Genomic DNA, 14,200 nt, shown 5'->3' with positions numbered 1-14,200 from the left:
GGCTTTATTCCTACCGGAAGATTGAAAAGGGGAATATTTCAGTGACGTTACATGAAGGGTATCTGTTAGCAGTCAACCGTAAAATCATAGGCAAACTGTTTGTTTTTGTTATATTACTAATTTAAAAAATAATTATTTGTGCTTGAATGTTTTGAAAATGAAATATACTCGTAATAAATATTTTTCATAAAATAAAAATTTGATTTTTACAAATTTATTGATTTTACACTCAAATTCAAACTCTGGATCAACTGATGCCGGGAAGAATAGGGTTAAATTATTTGAATCTTCTTGAAAGTAAATTTTTTATTAAAAAGACGAGTTTTTATATATTTTATGTTTTAATTATATACAATTAAAACATTATATAATCTTAGTAGGGTTAAATCTATGTTAAATTTTAACACTTAATTGTAGTTTAACAAATAATTTAGTAACTTACTTATTCGTTTTACTTTTATTTTAAGAAGAAAATAATTAAATAAATAAGGGAATGATCAACATGGTAACAGTACTATTCGTTTTGAATTTAACCATGGAATGGTTGCGGGGGTTAAATATTAAGTTCTATGCGATTACTGGGAAATCTCAGCAACATCGTCGCCATCATTTAATTTTAAACCACGAAAAAGTAATTCGATTTTAAATTCACTCAAATTGTATATTCATTTATAATATTGTTTGATAATGCGATATTGTATTACAAATGCACTGATATCAACGATTCGAAAATATATAGTTCAACAGATTTATATATAATTTTAATTAACGTTCAAACATACAAACGGGCACCCGCACACAAATAAATAAATAAATATATATATATATATATATATATATATATATATATATATATATATATATATATATATTCTACTCGTGAAAATAATGGAAAAGTTCATATAAAGTTTTATTCAACTTATCCTACCATTATGTATGTTCAGCGTATTTCTACCAAGAGTAGTTCGCATCCTGCTAGTTCTATGTTTCGCCGCTTGGTTGGAGAGTGCTTACTCAACACTCGGCTGCGGGATGTGCTAGCGCCAAATCGTTGCCCGAACGGAGTTAACCTTTCCATGATTCCGAACGATAGGCGTTCGGAATATTATGCTTTAATATGTACTTGTGTGTCACCTGTGTTTTTTGTTAATATAATAAGATTTTTGTGCAGTTACGCCTTTTTTTATTTATTTATTTATTCTCCCGGTTGGATTTACAGTCCGCTTAATAGAACTTAGATATTTCAAGGTTTAAGAATCAACAATGTTCAGAATTAAATTTTCTACAAGTTCCGTTTAAACATTTTGTGGTTATTACCCGTTTAACAAAGTTATTTTAAGTCAAACATAAAAACTAGCGTTGTGTACCCCGATTTATTTGTTTACACCCAAATTTCTCAAACTCTACCGAAAATAGGGTTATGAGACCTATTTTATTCAAGTTCTCAGGTCAAAAACCATAAGAAATCACTAAATCTGCTCCTTAATTAACATCCTAAATACTTCAGTACTACCTCATTTCACCGGGGTAGCCGAAATCCGAGCAAAATCTTTTACTAGCCAAAACTCGCAAATGAGGCATTTTAGAACATAAGTTTATATGAACTTTTTCCACTATTTTCACGAGTAAAGTAGTATATAAAAGTCTCAGGAGAACTTTGTGACGCACTCTATATGTATGTATACAGCGTGTTTCAAAATTACGTTACCACGGGATGGATATTTTTACCTATCTATCTATTAACCATGCACCAAACATGTGCGTTATTGAACTTTACCCCTCATTTAGGACTAATGTTTATGCCTGTGTATTATGTGTCAGCTGTGATTGCTTACCTATTCGATAACCAAAATGTAAACGGTATGTATATGGGAACTTTCATTTAAATATACATTTCATGACCAGAAATCTATCTGCCATTTGATTAATAACATAATTTTGAAATACTCTGTATATATATATAAATACTCGCCATTATTTTTTATTTAGAGAAAAGTAAAACTGTACGTTTACTTTTGATTATATATCCTTTATGAATTATTTCATCCATAAATTTCTGTGTAAAATGGAATTTTATAATACAGCACAATTTAATTAACTACATTTCCCATAGGTAATGCTTGCTGTTTGTCAGGCGACTTTTCAACAACTAAATATAAGTACATACACACATGACTTTATTACTGCTTATATAATTTTATACTTAATGCCTAGTAACTATCACAGTAATATCATACAAATAAACTTTTGATTAATAAAAAATGTTTTAATTAATTGTCATATGTTAAGAAAACATAAAAACAAATATACAGAAATTGGAGTTAAAAAAAAATAATACTTCTACATTTAAGAATATTATAGATAGGAAAATAAAATTAAAATTAATATAACAAATTCTCGTAATGATGTTACTAAATATTAATGCTATTTGAATAAACTTTAAATGTAACCTTATAATTTATTATCCTTTCTACGTAATCTTAAATAACTAGTAATCTATATATATATATATATTTTAATATTAAACAGATTTTTTACCCTTTATTAAGTTTAGCCCAACTTATTGTTAAGAAGAAACGTCAAATCACAATTTTTATGATTCGCCTGTTCAAAAAAAAATATATGGTGGCAATTATAAATTAATTAATAACTGTAAAGTAAAACAATACAATTTAATTTAAAAAGAAATTAAAATGGAATAATGTAATATTCGAAAAAGCAAAGATTTTATGAAAATTCACTACAAATAGCTTTAAAGACTTATGCGTTAGAGACATACTGCCAGAAAAATCTCAGACGATGTTGAATTCAAACACGGTGAATATTTTGTAAAGAAAAATCGTAAAGTTTGTGAAGGTTTTTTGTTGTAATGAAGCACCATCTTGTATAGAAAATGTCATCGTAGTGCCACATCATCTTAAAATAATTCTGCTGTCGCTGAAAACCCAGGTTTCACAATTTCAAAACGGTACAACGATTAACCATCTCAAAGACCAATTTTAATAGCATTTTTCTTAAAAATGTTCAACTACATGCGAAAAATATTTAGTTGACCCAAAAGGTGCAGCTACGAGACCGTACTCAATATCGTATGTTAGTAACTTAGATATTGGAAATGCAGACTAGTAATCCCTGTTTACGTTTAACATTTCATGTAAAATTTACATTGAAAATATAGGAGCACGACAAATAAGACGCATGAAGTTTGATGAATATGCGGTAGTTCTAGTCGATAGCAAATACACACTTCAAAGATTGTAAACAGCCTTGGAAAAGAATGAAAGAATATGAAATGAAAATAAATATAGGAAAAACTGAAGTAGCGGAAGTTAACGACAAAGAGGCTTAGCCAAAGAAAGAGATCAGCCAGATGCTATATACTAAATGTTTTATTATAAGGAAGTGAAGCTTCCGTACAATAAAGATGAGGGAGAGGGACAGGATTGAGGCTTTAAGATGTGGATGTCGATAAGAATGGAGAAATTAAGATAGTTGGATAAAGATAAATGAGCAAGTAACGAACAGAATTAAAGAAAAGAGACCGATTATAGGAGAAGCGCATAAAAGAAAAGTAAACCGGTTAGGAAATGCGGTTAGAGAAAGCGGAATCTTGATAACTATATTAGAAGGGTTAGTAGAAGGAAGCGAGGAAAAAGAAGGATAAAGTTAATAGATAAGGTGAAGATTATGCTATAAGGGGACAAAGGAAAAACCTTGGACAGTGATGGGTACGGAGATCAATGGCGTTAGAAACCTGCTGCAAGAAAGAATCCAGATTATGATGTTGAATTCAAATATGGTGAATATTTCGTAGAGAAAAATCGTAAAGTTCGTGATGTTTTCGGTTGTAACAAAGCACCATTTTGTATAGAAAATGGCAACGTAGTGCCAGATCAGCTTAAAACAACTCTGTTGTTGCTGAAAAAATTTTAAAACGTTACAATGAATTACCATCTTAAACGCGAATTTTAATAGCATTTTGCTTAAAATCCTTGAATTATATGCTTAAAATGTGTACCTGGCGCAAAAAGTGCAGCTAAGAGGCCATCCTCAATATCGTATCTTAGTTACTTAGGTACTGGAAATGTAGACAGTTAACCTCAGTTTTTAAAGAAAATTATCCTTAGGGATGAGGTCTGTTTCTAACCGAATAGATTTATAAATAAACAGAACTTCCAGATACGGTGCTCAAAAAACCCTCAGAGTAAAAGTCGAATAATATGTTCATTCATAACGATTGACTATTTGGTCTCGTTTTTGGGCCAAAGACAGTATTTTGAGAGCAATGAAAATGCTGCGGTTGCATTCAACGGACGTGGTCGATGTTTATTTCTAGCAGGCAATCGATCTAGCAATATACAGCAAATGTAAAATTCATTGCTATATCTGTGAAAAGTAGCCAAGTTGCTGATGCGAAGAGTCAAGTCCGTCATCGTAATGCTAGGTCGGCTGAAAACATTACTGCTGTCGCTAAAAACCACATTTGTCAGTTCCAGAACCTTTACGACAAGCCATCTAAAAAACTATGATTTATAGCATTTTGCATACAGGTCTTGGTTTGAACCGATCGCTTACTTAGCGGATCTGATTCGACAATTGCAGTCAGATGACCGTGCGTTCTTTGATTTGGTTTTAGAAATGAAGACGCACGATCGAAGTTTTTTTTAACGAGATTTATTTATATATAGAAGGTAATTTATATATATAGGTAAGAAGGCCCGTTTCCAATCGAACGGGCTTGTGAATAAACAAAACTACAGTGTATAAAGGTCCGATATAGAGATCCCTATTTAGAACGAATATTTACTTGACTTGACGGTGAGATTGAACCGGTTTTTTTTTTAAGATCAGATGAAGGCCTTCGGTTACAGTTGAAGAGGAGCGCTACTCCGTGACGGATGGCCGTACTAGCAGTCAAACAATCGGATTATTACATGAGAATTTACCAAGAAGGGTTATTTCATGAAACGGAAAGATCTATAAAAATCTAAGATCAAGAGGTGTCAGGAGGTATTCGATTCCAAGGAATTAAATATTTCTTGACTTTTTGAAAGGAATATGTCTTTACCAATAACTTTCACAGTTGAAGAGTTTAAAATGAATATTCAGTTGTTTTTCGCAGTACAACGCCGTAATTTTAAAGCTGGAGAAAACGTCGCAGAATAATGCCGTGATGTACGGTTTGGAGGATTAACATTTGTAACAGAAACTGAGGTGGCTACTTATCAACTATTGTGTTTCAAATTTAATAATATTTTTACATTAGATTGAAATAATGATACGACAATTTTTCAAAATAGTCTATTTTATTATTAATTTAAAATGTCACGTCTTAATAGAAAACTTCTTTTAAAAAAAAGAATCGTTGTTTAATTAAATCTTTTATTTCTTTTCAAAACATTTTTATACGTGACAAACGATCGGTTTAGCTAAATATTTTATTATTTCACAACAAATTGTAAAATAATTATACATTTACACAGCTTATGAAATGTAAATTCATAAAAAATATAAATAATAATTTTAATTATACGTATGCATATATATAACTCAAACAAACAATGTAATTTATATAATTATATGGGGTTGTAAAATAAAATGTTTTTTTCATTTTAATAAATATTTAATGAACCACCATTTTTAATTGTGGTATTATCATCATTAAATGTTATTAAAGGATAATAATTACAAGTTTTAACTTTTAAATAAAATAATATAACCAGATATTCCATAAAATATATCGTTAGGAAAGAGATTCACGAAATACATTTGAAGAATTCTATTATAAAAAATAGCGTAGATATTTTTATTAAAAGATTTTGTTTGTATATATTCGTATATTCTTGGTACACTTCCTTGGAGTTATAAAAATAAAAATTGGTGGGATAAATTTTTTAAAATAACACCGGTTTTTACAATAATTAATATATCTTTTTTTTTATTAATACAGTATATTACGATTAATTATAAACACTTAACATCCGATAATGAAATGCAAGTTTTAGGAATAATTTATGAAAACTTTTGTTATTGTTTGTTATTAATAATAAGGATAATATACGGGAAGGAATATGAGAAAATATTTAATTATCCTTTCAAAGATAACGATGAATATATTTCAAATTTTCGTCGCAATTTTTATGTATTTGTTGTAATTTTAAGCGTACTACCGAGTATATTATATTACCGTAAATCATATATTTTTGATGAGGGAAAACGTAATAATGATTTATTACTTATACTATATTTTTTAATTATGGGAACGACTATTAATTCTATTGAATGTCAGATAGTTTCGTTATTTGAAGAATTAGAATTTTCATATTTTTTAATCGACAAGGAATTGGAAAACTGTATTAAATGTGATAAAAAACAGGATATTAGAAAACTTAGACAAGAACACACAAATGCAAGTAAAAATTTATTGCGTATATGCGAATGCGATCTCTTCTTAATTATTAGCAGAAATGCTATTAGAATACTATTATATTTTAATTACATCGTAATAGTTTTTACCGATCAAAATAGAAAATATTTAAAATTTGAAAAAGCATTCACTTATTTATGTTACGGTATTGAAATTATAAACAACTGTACACGAACTGTTTGGATTGCAGTCTGTTCATCGTGTTTGACATCTCAGGTAACAAATATGTTTCTTAAATCAAATTTTTACTTTTCCGGTTGTTATTAGCTGCATTTACCAAACGCTACTCCAACGATGGACATTTCACAATTCTTGTAATTTTTACCTTAACACCCTTGTTATTTCAATAATGTAGATAAATTTATAAATAATAAATAAATCGGCTAATAAAAATTAAAAGAAATTACGATTAAATCATAATATTATATATATATATTATGTATACTCCTATCCGACCACCAGGAAATCTACACGCATACTGTGAAAAACTCTCTGATATAATCTGAAAACGCAAATCCCATTCTACGGTCGCATTTCTTGAATAAATGACACAAGACTCAAAAAATGTACGTAAAGATATCTAAGAAATAGAAATCACCAATGAAGAAACAAAGTACCAGAACACATTTTGAGATAAATAAAGGATTTCTGGGGGGGCTTCAAGATCTAATAAAACAAGTCAACGCACGCTTGGCATGGTCTGGAGTGAGAAAATAATTCCCTTTAGCGTAAATGAAAAATTACTGGAGTAAAAAATTAAAAAGATTTAAAACCCCACGTAAAGTTGTTCACGTAGCCCATAATGACCTATATCGAGAAAAAATATATTTATAAAATTGAAAAATAAATTCACAAAATCATTCAAAATATCCTTTATTTGAATCGATTTTCTTTTATTTCTTACGGTAAAAACTTAAAAACATCTTTAAACCACATCAAGTGGTAAATAATGTAAAGTCTTTTCTGTTACAGCCATACAGTTGAATTTTTTTATAAAAAGGATGCTATATTATAATCAGAACATTCTATATTTACATAATAAACTGAAAAGGAGGTTTATCTCTACAAGGAAATTGCAAGAAAATTAGCAGTTACTCATTGATAGAAGGCAAAGAAATCCGACATTACCTGTTCAAACATGTCGACATACTGGTTGCGTCTTAACCATATAAATATGAGTCCAGTAACTTACAGTTTATTCCACAAACGACTATTTTGTAATTTAGCGGAAGCCCATCAAAGACTCAACAATTCACATGTGGGACACGAAATTAAAGTACGATTGATAATATAATGTTGAAACTGCACCCACCGCGTTGATCTAGTGGTGAACACTTCATTGAAAAGCAGCTGATTTCAAATACGAGAGATCTAAGGTTCAAACCCTTATAAAGACAGTTACTTTTACACGGATTTTAATATTACATCGTGGATACCGGTGTTCTATAGTGGTTGGGTTTCAATTAACCACACATCTCAGGAACGGTCGACCTAAGACTGTACAAACTACATTTACATTCATACACATCATCATATCCAAATTCTAACACCGTAGTATTGTATTGTCATCGAAGTTACATACGTGTACCAAATTTCATTATTTTCATACGATAGATCAAAAGATATAGCAGTTGCAAGATTTGATTAAACTAAAGCAAGTTAAAGCTTATAAAGAATGTTTAAAATATTGTAAGAATGAAAGAAACGGATTCATTCCAAATACCGTATAATCTACAATCTGTATAAATAAATTCAACATATCTTATAAATAAATTTCAGTAGTGATCAGTGTTGATAAAATAATAACATAATAGATGTGAGATAGTATTAACAAATTTCAGAAACGGGACTTTAAAAGGAAGACCCATAATTCTCTACATAAATGACAGAAAGAATTATATTAATATGTTGCATTGCACTATTGCAGTAGTTCTTATACGAGTTTGATGCATGCAAAGCAACCGAGGTACAAGTGTAACAGCAATCCGAATTAATTTCTGTTAATCTTACTACTACGTAGCTAATCAGTGTGATGAATAGTAAGATTGAATGTCACTTGCTTGATGTATAGTACAACAGCATACTTGCATCGATGAAAAAAGCAAAAGAAAATAAATATATTTGCTATCAGTAATATGAAATATTTGTTCTATTGTAAGTGACATATTTCTAATGGTAAATTTAAATTATTGTTCCATATTACATTTAAATCGTCAAAATTATTTTCTTAATAAATTTACTGTTGTATAATTACAAATTTCTTAATTACAGATCGGTGATACAAATGAATTATTATTAAGAGTAGATCCACAAATACTGGAAAAGGAAAGTGAAGAAGAGGTAAGGAAAATTTTCAGTAAATAAGTAAGTTTAATTTATATATATATATATATATATATATAAAACAATCATTTAAAATTTTCTCATCTTAATCAAAAAGCAACAAATGAACACATTAAATATTATTAATATAAAGAACAGACGGTACTTACGTATTAACGCCACCGCAGCTACAGCTTTATTTAAAAACAAAGTAGTCAGTCGGATTTCGGTGGAAAATGAACAGTCTCTTTATTAATTTTAATAAATGGTTATTTATATTTATTTATTTTATAAATATAATTTAACCAAACTTAACCTACGCTCGCTTCGCTTGCTAACCTTGTCTAATTAACATCGAATTTTGAGTATTTATTTAATAAATTCAGTAATTATTGCAATTATTTATTATTTAAATAATCAAAACACTCCTGTTAATTAGTCAAGGTTATCGAGCGAAGCGAGCGTAGGTTAAGTTTGGTTAAATTATATTTATAAAATAAATAAATATAAATAACCATTTATTAAAATTAATAAAGAGACTGTTTTGAATCTATGTTAAACTCTATATCGGCGCATTTTCCACCGAAATCCGATTGACTACTTTGTTTTTAAATAAAGCTTAGCTGCGGTGGCGTTAATACGTAAGTACCGAACAGACTTTACTATTATTATTTAAACTGAATCTGATGGAACCGTATTATTAACGATAACTCGAAAACAAAAGATTTTCAGAACTATATTTTTTAGAAAATTTTTCTTTTTTTTAACCTATGGAATGCATTCCTTAAATATAGCTAGTCCTCTGATGTTGAATACACAGCGCGCGAACACACACATTTCCTGTTAGTATAATCTATTTACTTACCTAACAATATAAATCACGAGAAAATAAAAGCAAATTTAAATAATGTTTGCGTTAACACTTTGAAATTTAATACTATAATATATAATAATATAAATATAATTATTCAATAAACCTGAGAGGTGGATCCTAAAATAAATAATTTAATTTATATATATATATATATTAAGAATAAAAATACAGTTTGGAGACAAAATCATTAAAGTGATTAAAAAAAAAAAAAAAATTAAAAATGATTTTGTTAGAAAACGTAGCAATTTAGGATTAGTTTTTAATTACAAGTACCATATTTTTGTACATACCTTGTACTATGTGTTGTTCATCCTCCATCAGTAAAACAGCTTAATAATTTGTTTTTTTAAAATCAAATCTTCTAATAATTGTGAAGAGAAAAAATTAATTCTTGTTTCTTTATTACTGTCATCTGAAAAACACAATTTAGAAAAAAATCATTCGTCTTGAAATATATTTATTTTTTTATTTTTTTAAAATTCATCTAAAAATATATAAAACAATATGTAAAAAATATTTTCTTATCAAAATAATTATACAAAAACCTGTATTAAGTTTAAAAATACAAAAAAGAAAAACTAAACTATTTCAAAACGCTTCCTGTTTTGTGGAAATAAATAATTAAGATCAGATACGGTTTGAAAGAAATGGAAAATTTGATTTATCATGCCGGGTAAATTGTAGCTTACGTAAAAGCATGTCTATACATGTACCACTACATAGCCAGATTGTTGTCATTCGTTTAAAATGAAGCGGTGGATCGACGCATAACATATGTTCTGTGATATCGTATAACACAAATTGTGACTACGCCCATGTCACCCCTATGTAATCATTTTCGCCAACACTATAATCTTTGTGGTCATGATCTTGTCCGATCTATTCATGCGAAAAAAATCTGGATCAAAAATGTTCAAAGAAACATCAACAAGAACGCTCTTAATTATTGAAGCTTTTAAGAGTTACTGTTTTGGGGAATCCGGAAAGACGGAAACTAATTTTTAACATTTTTTGATTATTTTTATGAATAAATTGATATAAATATCATTATATGTCGATTATATTTTAGACGTCAAAAAATGAGACTGCACGCTTTCATCCAAAATCAACGGATTAAGCTCCATTTCATGGAATGTGCTTAGACGCATGGTTTCCATTTAGAAAGGTTCAGGCTTCTGGTAAAATTTATATACATAAAATTGTGGTTCTTAAACCAGTCGTGGATGTTATCAAACCAAAATTCAAGAATTTTTCTGCCCCCTGTTTCTAAGCGCTTTCATGATAAGACTCGAAACAAAACGAGAGTTTTAACAATGTCATTTGGTCCAGATTTCTCAAGAGAATTTTTGTGATGAAAGGTACATTCCATATAAGGTACATATATGTTCTAGTAGCATCATATAATCAAGATTAAGTGTTTAAGTTCCAAATAATAGACTATATCGGAATTAAATTGGAATTAATACAGAGTATCATACGGTCGAGGCAAAGAAACGCTTAGACAAGGAGCGAATGCGAGTCTGTGAAACTAAAATATCAAAATATGAACGTGAAACTAGAAGAAGGAAGCAATTAAAAAGAAAATTAGAAAATAATTCAGATGATGAAGAAAATTCAGTTTTGCTACACGAATGTAAAGAATAAGGTAAGAGGATTTAGTTTTCGGTCGTTTTCTGAAAAACTAATTTTTTACTACATAATGTAATTCTACTCAAAAACTATTTGGGCTATTTGAATGAAACTTTTCAGAGACACTCATCTCATTAAGACCACAATTTTAACAGAGAATTATGTCCGAAAATTGCTTGTAAGAATTTTTATGAATGCTGATGCAAAAAAAAAATGTTGCATAGGTAGTTTCTAATATTTTTTTCCGTAACCGGTTAATATTTTACAAAACTGTTGTTGTGTTATAGTGTTGAAAACAATGCACAGTTTAACCGGTAAAGATTTGAGTAAAGTCGGTCACATAGTTCTTGGAAAAGGTACATTACGTTAACATGATCTGAGATAGTTTCCGTGTACCCTTTGTAAAGATCCCGTACAAATTTACGATGCGTATTGTTAAAAAAGTTGATTATTTACTAATATAAATAGTAAGAGTTGAACTTTCAACACTTGAGAATTGTGAAAATACTATTTTATAAGTTTTCTTATTTGACTGAAAATACCAAAGTTTTTTTCAAATTTTGGATATCAGATGGAGCAAATTTTTACTTAAATGAAAAAAATTCCAATACTATGCGTTAGAAAATCACAATCAGATGAACACAAAAAAATATCAATGTTTAGTAAGTATGCTGTCTAACTCTAGGAAATTACTGGATCGTACTTCATCGAAAATGAGGATGATCCTGCAATAACTGTTACTGTAACTCGTACATCGATGTTATAAAAATAACGTTAACTAATTCACCTTCATTTAAATAAGTCAGTTCAACAGACCGCACTACTTCATTTTTGTTGTTATAATTCAATTATTGCTTGGAAACTACGTCACCTCAAGAAATGGAAATATTCCACGATCGGTACTATCTTCAGATTTTTAGTCCGTAATACTACTTTTTGTAGTAACTTTAAAAAAAAGTAGATTCTAAAAACTAAACCTCAAAGTACTGACGAATTTAAAAGGAACATTTCTGAAACAATTATTATTTATAAAAAATTATTTTTTTAATTTTGTTAAAATTTATCTAAAAATATATAAATCGATATGTAAAAAATATTTTCTAATCGCAATAATTATACAAAAAATCAAGTTTAAAAATACAAAAAAGAAAAAATGAAACTATTTCAAAAGAAAACGCTTCCTGTTTTGTGGAAATAAATAATTATGACCAGATACAGGCTGAAGGAAATGGAAAAGTTTATTTATCACGCTGACAAAATTGTGGCTTATGTAAAAGCATGTCTATACAAGACATGTATTAAGAGTATTAAGTATTACGAGTAAATATTACAAGGAACTTCAGGAAAAGACTCCCCCGAGATAGCATACTTGCAACAGGATAGACAAAATTTGAAGGAAAAAATATTTTTATGGTATAATCGTTATAAGGTAGTTTGTAAACGGCATTTTATTCTTATATATGATACAAATAAAATTACGTATAGAAGATTTTAAGGTTTTCATTTTTCCCTTTTACATCTTCCCACTTCTTTAGCCGGTTCTTGAGTAAAAGTGTTACAGATACTCTCAACTCGGTTTTTAGTTTGTACGGATATATAAAGGCCCCCACAAAATTCCAGTCACACTATGGGGGTCGTCACTAATCGCCTGGATAATAACGTCGCTAACCTATGGATTCACCTGAAGATATGTTCATACGCAATCTTCTCCATAGATTCTCTACGTAAGGAGAACCTACGACAGCAACATCTTTGCGACCCCAAAAATGGGGGTAAGTAAGGATACTCTTTCAACAATTCTTACCTTCTTCTGTAGCAGCTTTAGAGGAAAAACAATACTGTTTTTTACATAAGTAATTGAATTTCTCATCCAAAATAATTTTTTAAAGACGGAACCTTCCTAATTACAAGTATTCCGAGAAATCTAGGTAACTAGAAGGAAATTCAATTCTAATATATTTTTGGACTTATTCATCTCAAGTCCGTTCCTAACCCAAAATGATCACTCTCGTGCTTATATTTTTTTTAATGTTTACATCGAATTAGATTCTTTTGTTACTGTCAGAACACCTTTCTTGATCACCGGTAAGGATCTTTGATTCTACCTTTTTACCAGTCCAGCTAGCGACTTCATTCTTATCCAATAATTAAAGTATGAGCCTTATAGCTGTTGTACATATTCGGCAAAGCTGAGCGCTATTAATTATGCTAAACAAAATAATTAAAAAAAAAATTGAGATAGGCTTGTCTGGAGTACACCGCATGTATTTATGTGAATATGTCTTATATGTGAATATGTCTATATTTATGAGTATGTCTTGTATACCGATGATCGAGTGTGTGGATATTGATGAAATTAAACAAACGATATGACTCTTTATTTTTAATATACGTCTCTAAATTATTGTTGGGTTTACATATTTGAGAAACTACAAACAATCACAAACAAAGCGTACTTTACCAAATTCGTTTTTCGGGAATATATTTTTGAAATATCTATCGCTGTGAGAAATGTTTTAATATTAATTTATACTCTTGATCGATTATAGTCTCATCGTTTTTGTAAACAAGACATAAAATTTCTATATCGTTCTCTGTATTATTACTTTCAATTTTTTTCGATGAAAGCAGTGCAAGATTATCGCTTGACGATAGCGCAGCGCTTATTTGCTTGGTAGTGCGGAATCTTTTTCCCTGTCTAAAGATTTTATCTCTTCATTCAGAGTTGATATGATCAGCAACTTTTTTGATTTTTTTTAGATCTATTCTCACATATCCGTTTACTTTATTTCTGGTTATATTTATTGCACATATATTACGATATTCTTTAAAATAGTATTTTCTTTTAAATGCTAAATTACGGTGGATGTTAATATCGGTAGGGGGAAGTGAGAGATAGGAATCACTAGTTTGACACAAATCTTACGCCCTTCATTTTTAAAAGGCGT

At 29.2% G+C, this 14,200-nt stretch overlaps 1 long non-coding RNA gene and 1 pseudogene across 1 annotated transcript in view; one reads left to right on the top strand and one right to left on the bottom strand.

Moving 5' to 3' along the window:
• LOC142317487 (glutathione hydrolase light chain 1-like) overlaps positions 1–7,575 on the bottom strand; it is a 42,864-nt pseudogene extending 35,289 nt beyond the window's left edge.
• Positions 7,576–8,686: 1,111 nt separating this feature from the next.
• The window catches only part of LOC142318089 (uncharacterized), an 11,747-nt gene continuing 6,233 nt past the window's right edge, over positions 8,687–14,200 (top strand). The window contains exon 1 of the long non-coding RNA XR_012754822.1: positions 8,687–8,767. This is a non-coding gene — a long non-coding RNA (uncharacterized LOC142318089). The remainder of the gene's footprint in view (positions 8,768–14,200) is intronic.

Source organism: Lycorma delicatula, chromosome 1 (assembly GCF_047948215.1).
Source record: "Lycorma delicatula isolate Av1 chromosome 1, ASM4794821v1, whole genome shotgun sequence".
NCBI lineage: Eukaryota > Metazoa > Arthropoda > Insecta > Hemiptera > Fulgoridae > Lycorma > Lycorma delicatula.
Note: the sequence above shows the minus strand (reverse complement) of the source record. Positions and strands in the feature narration are given on the sequence as shown.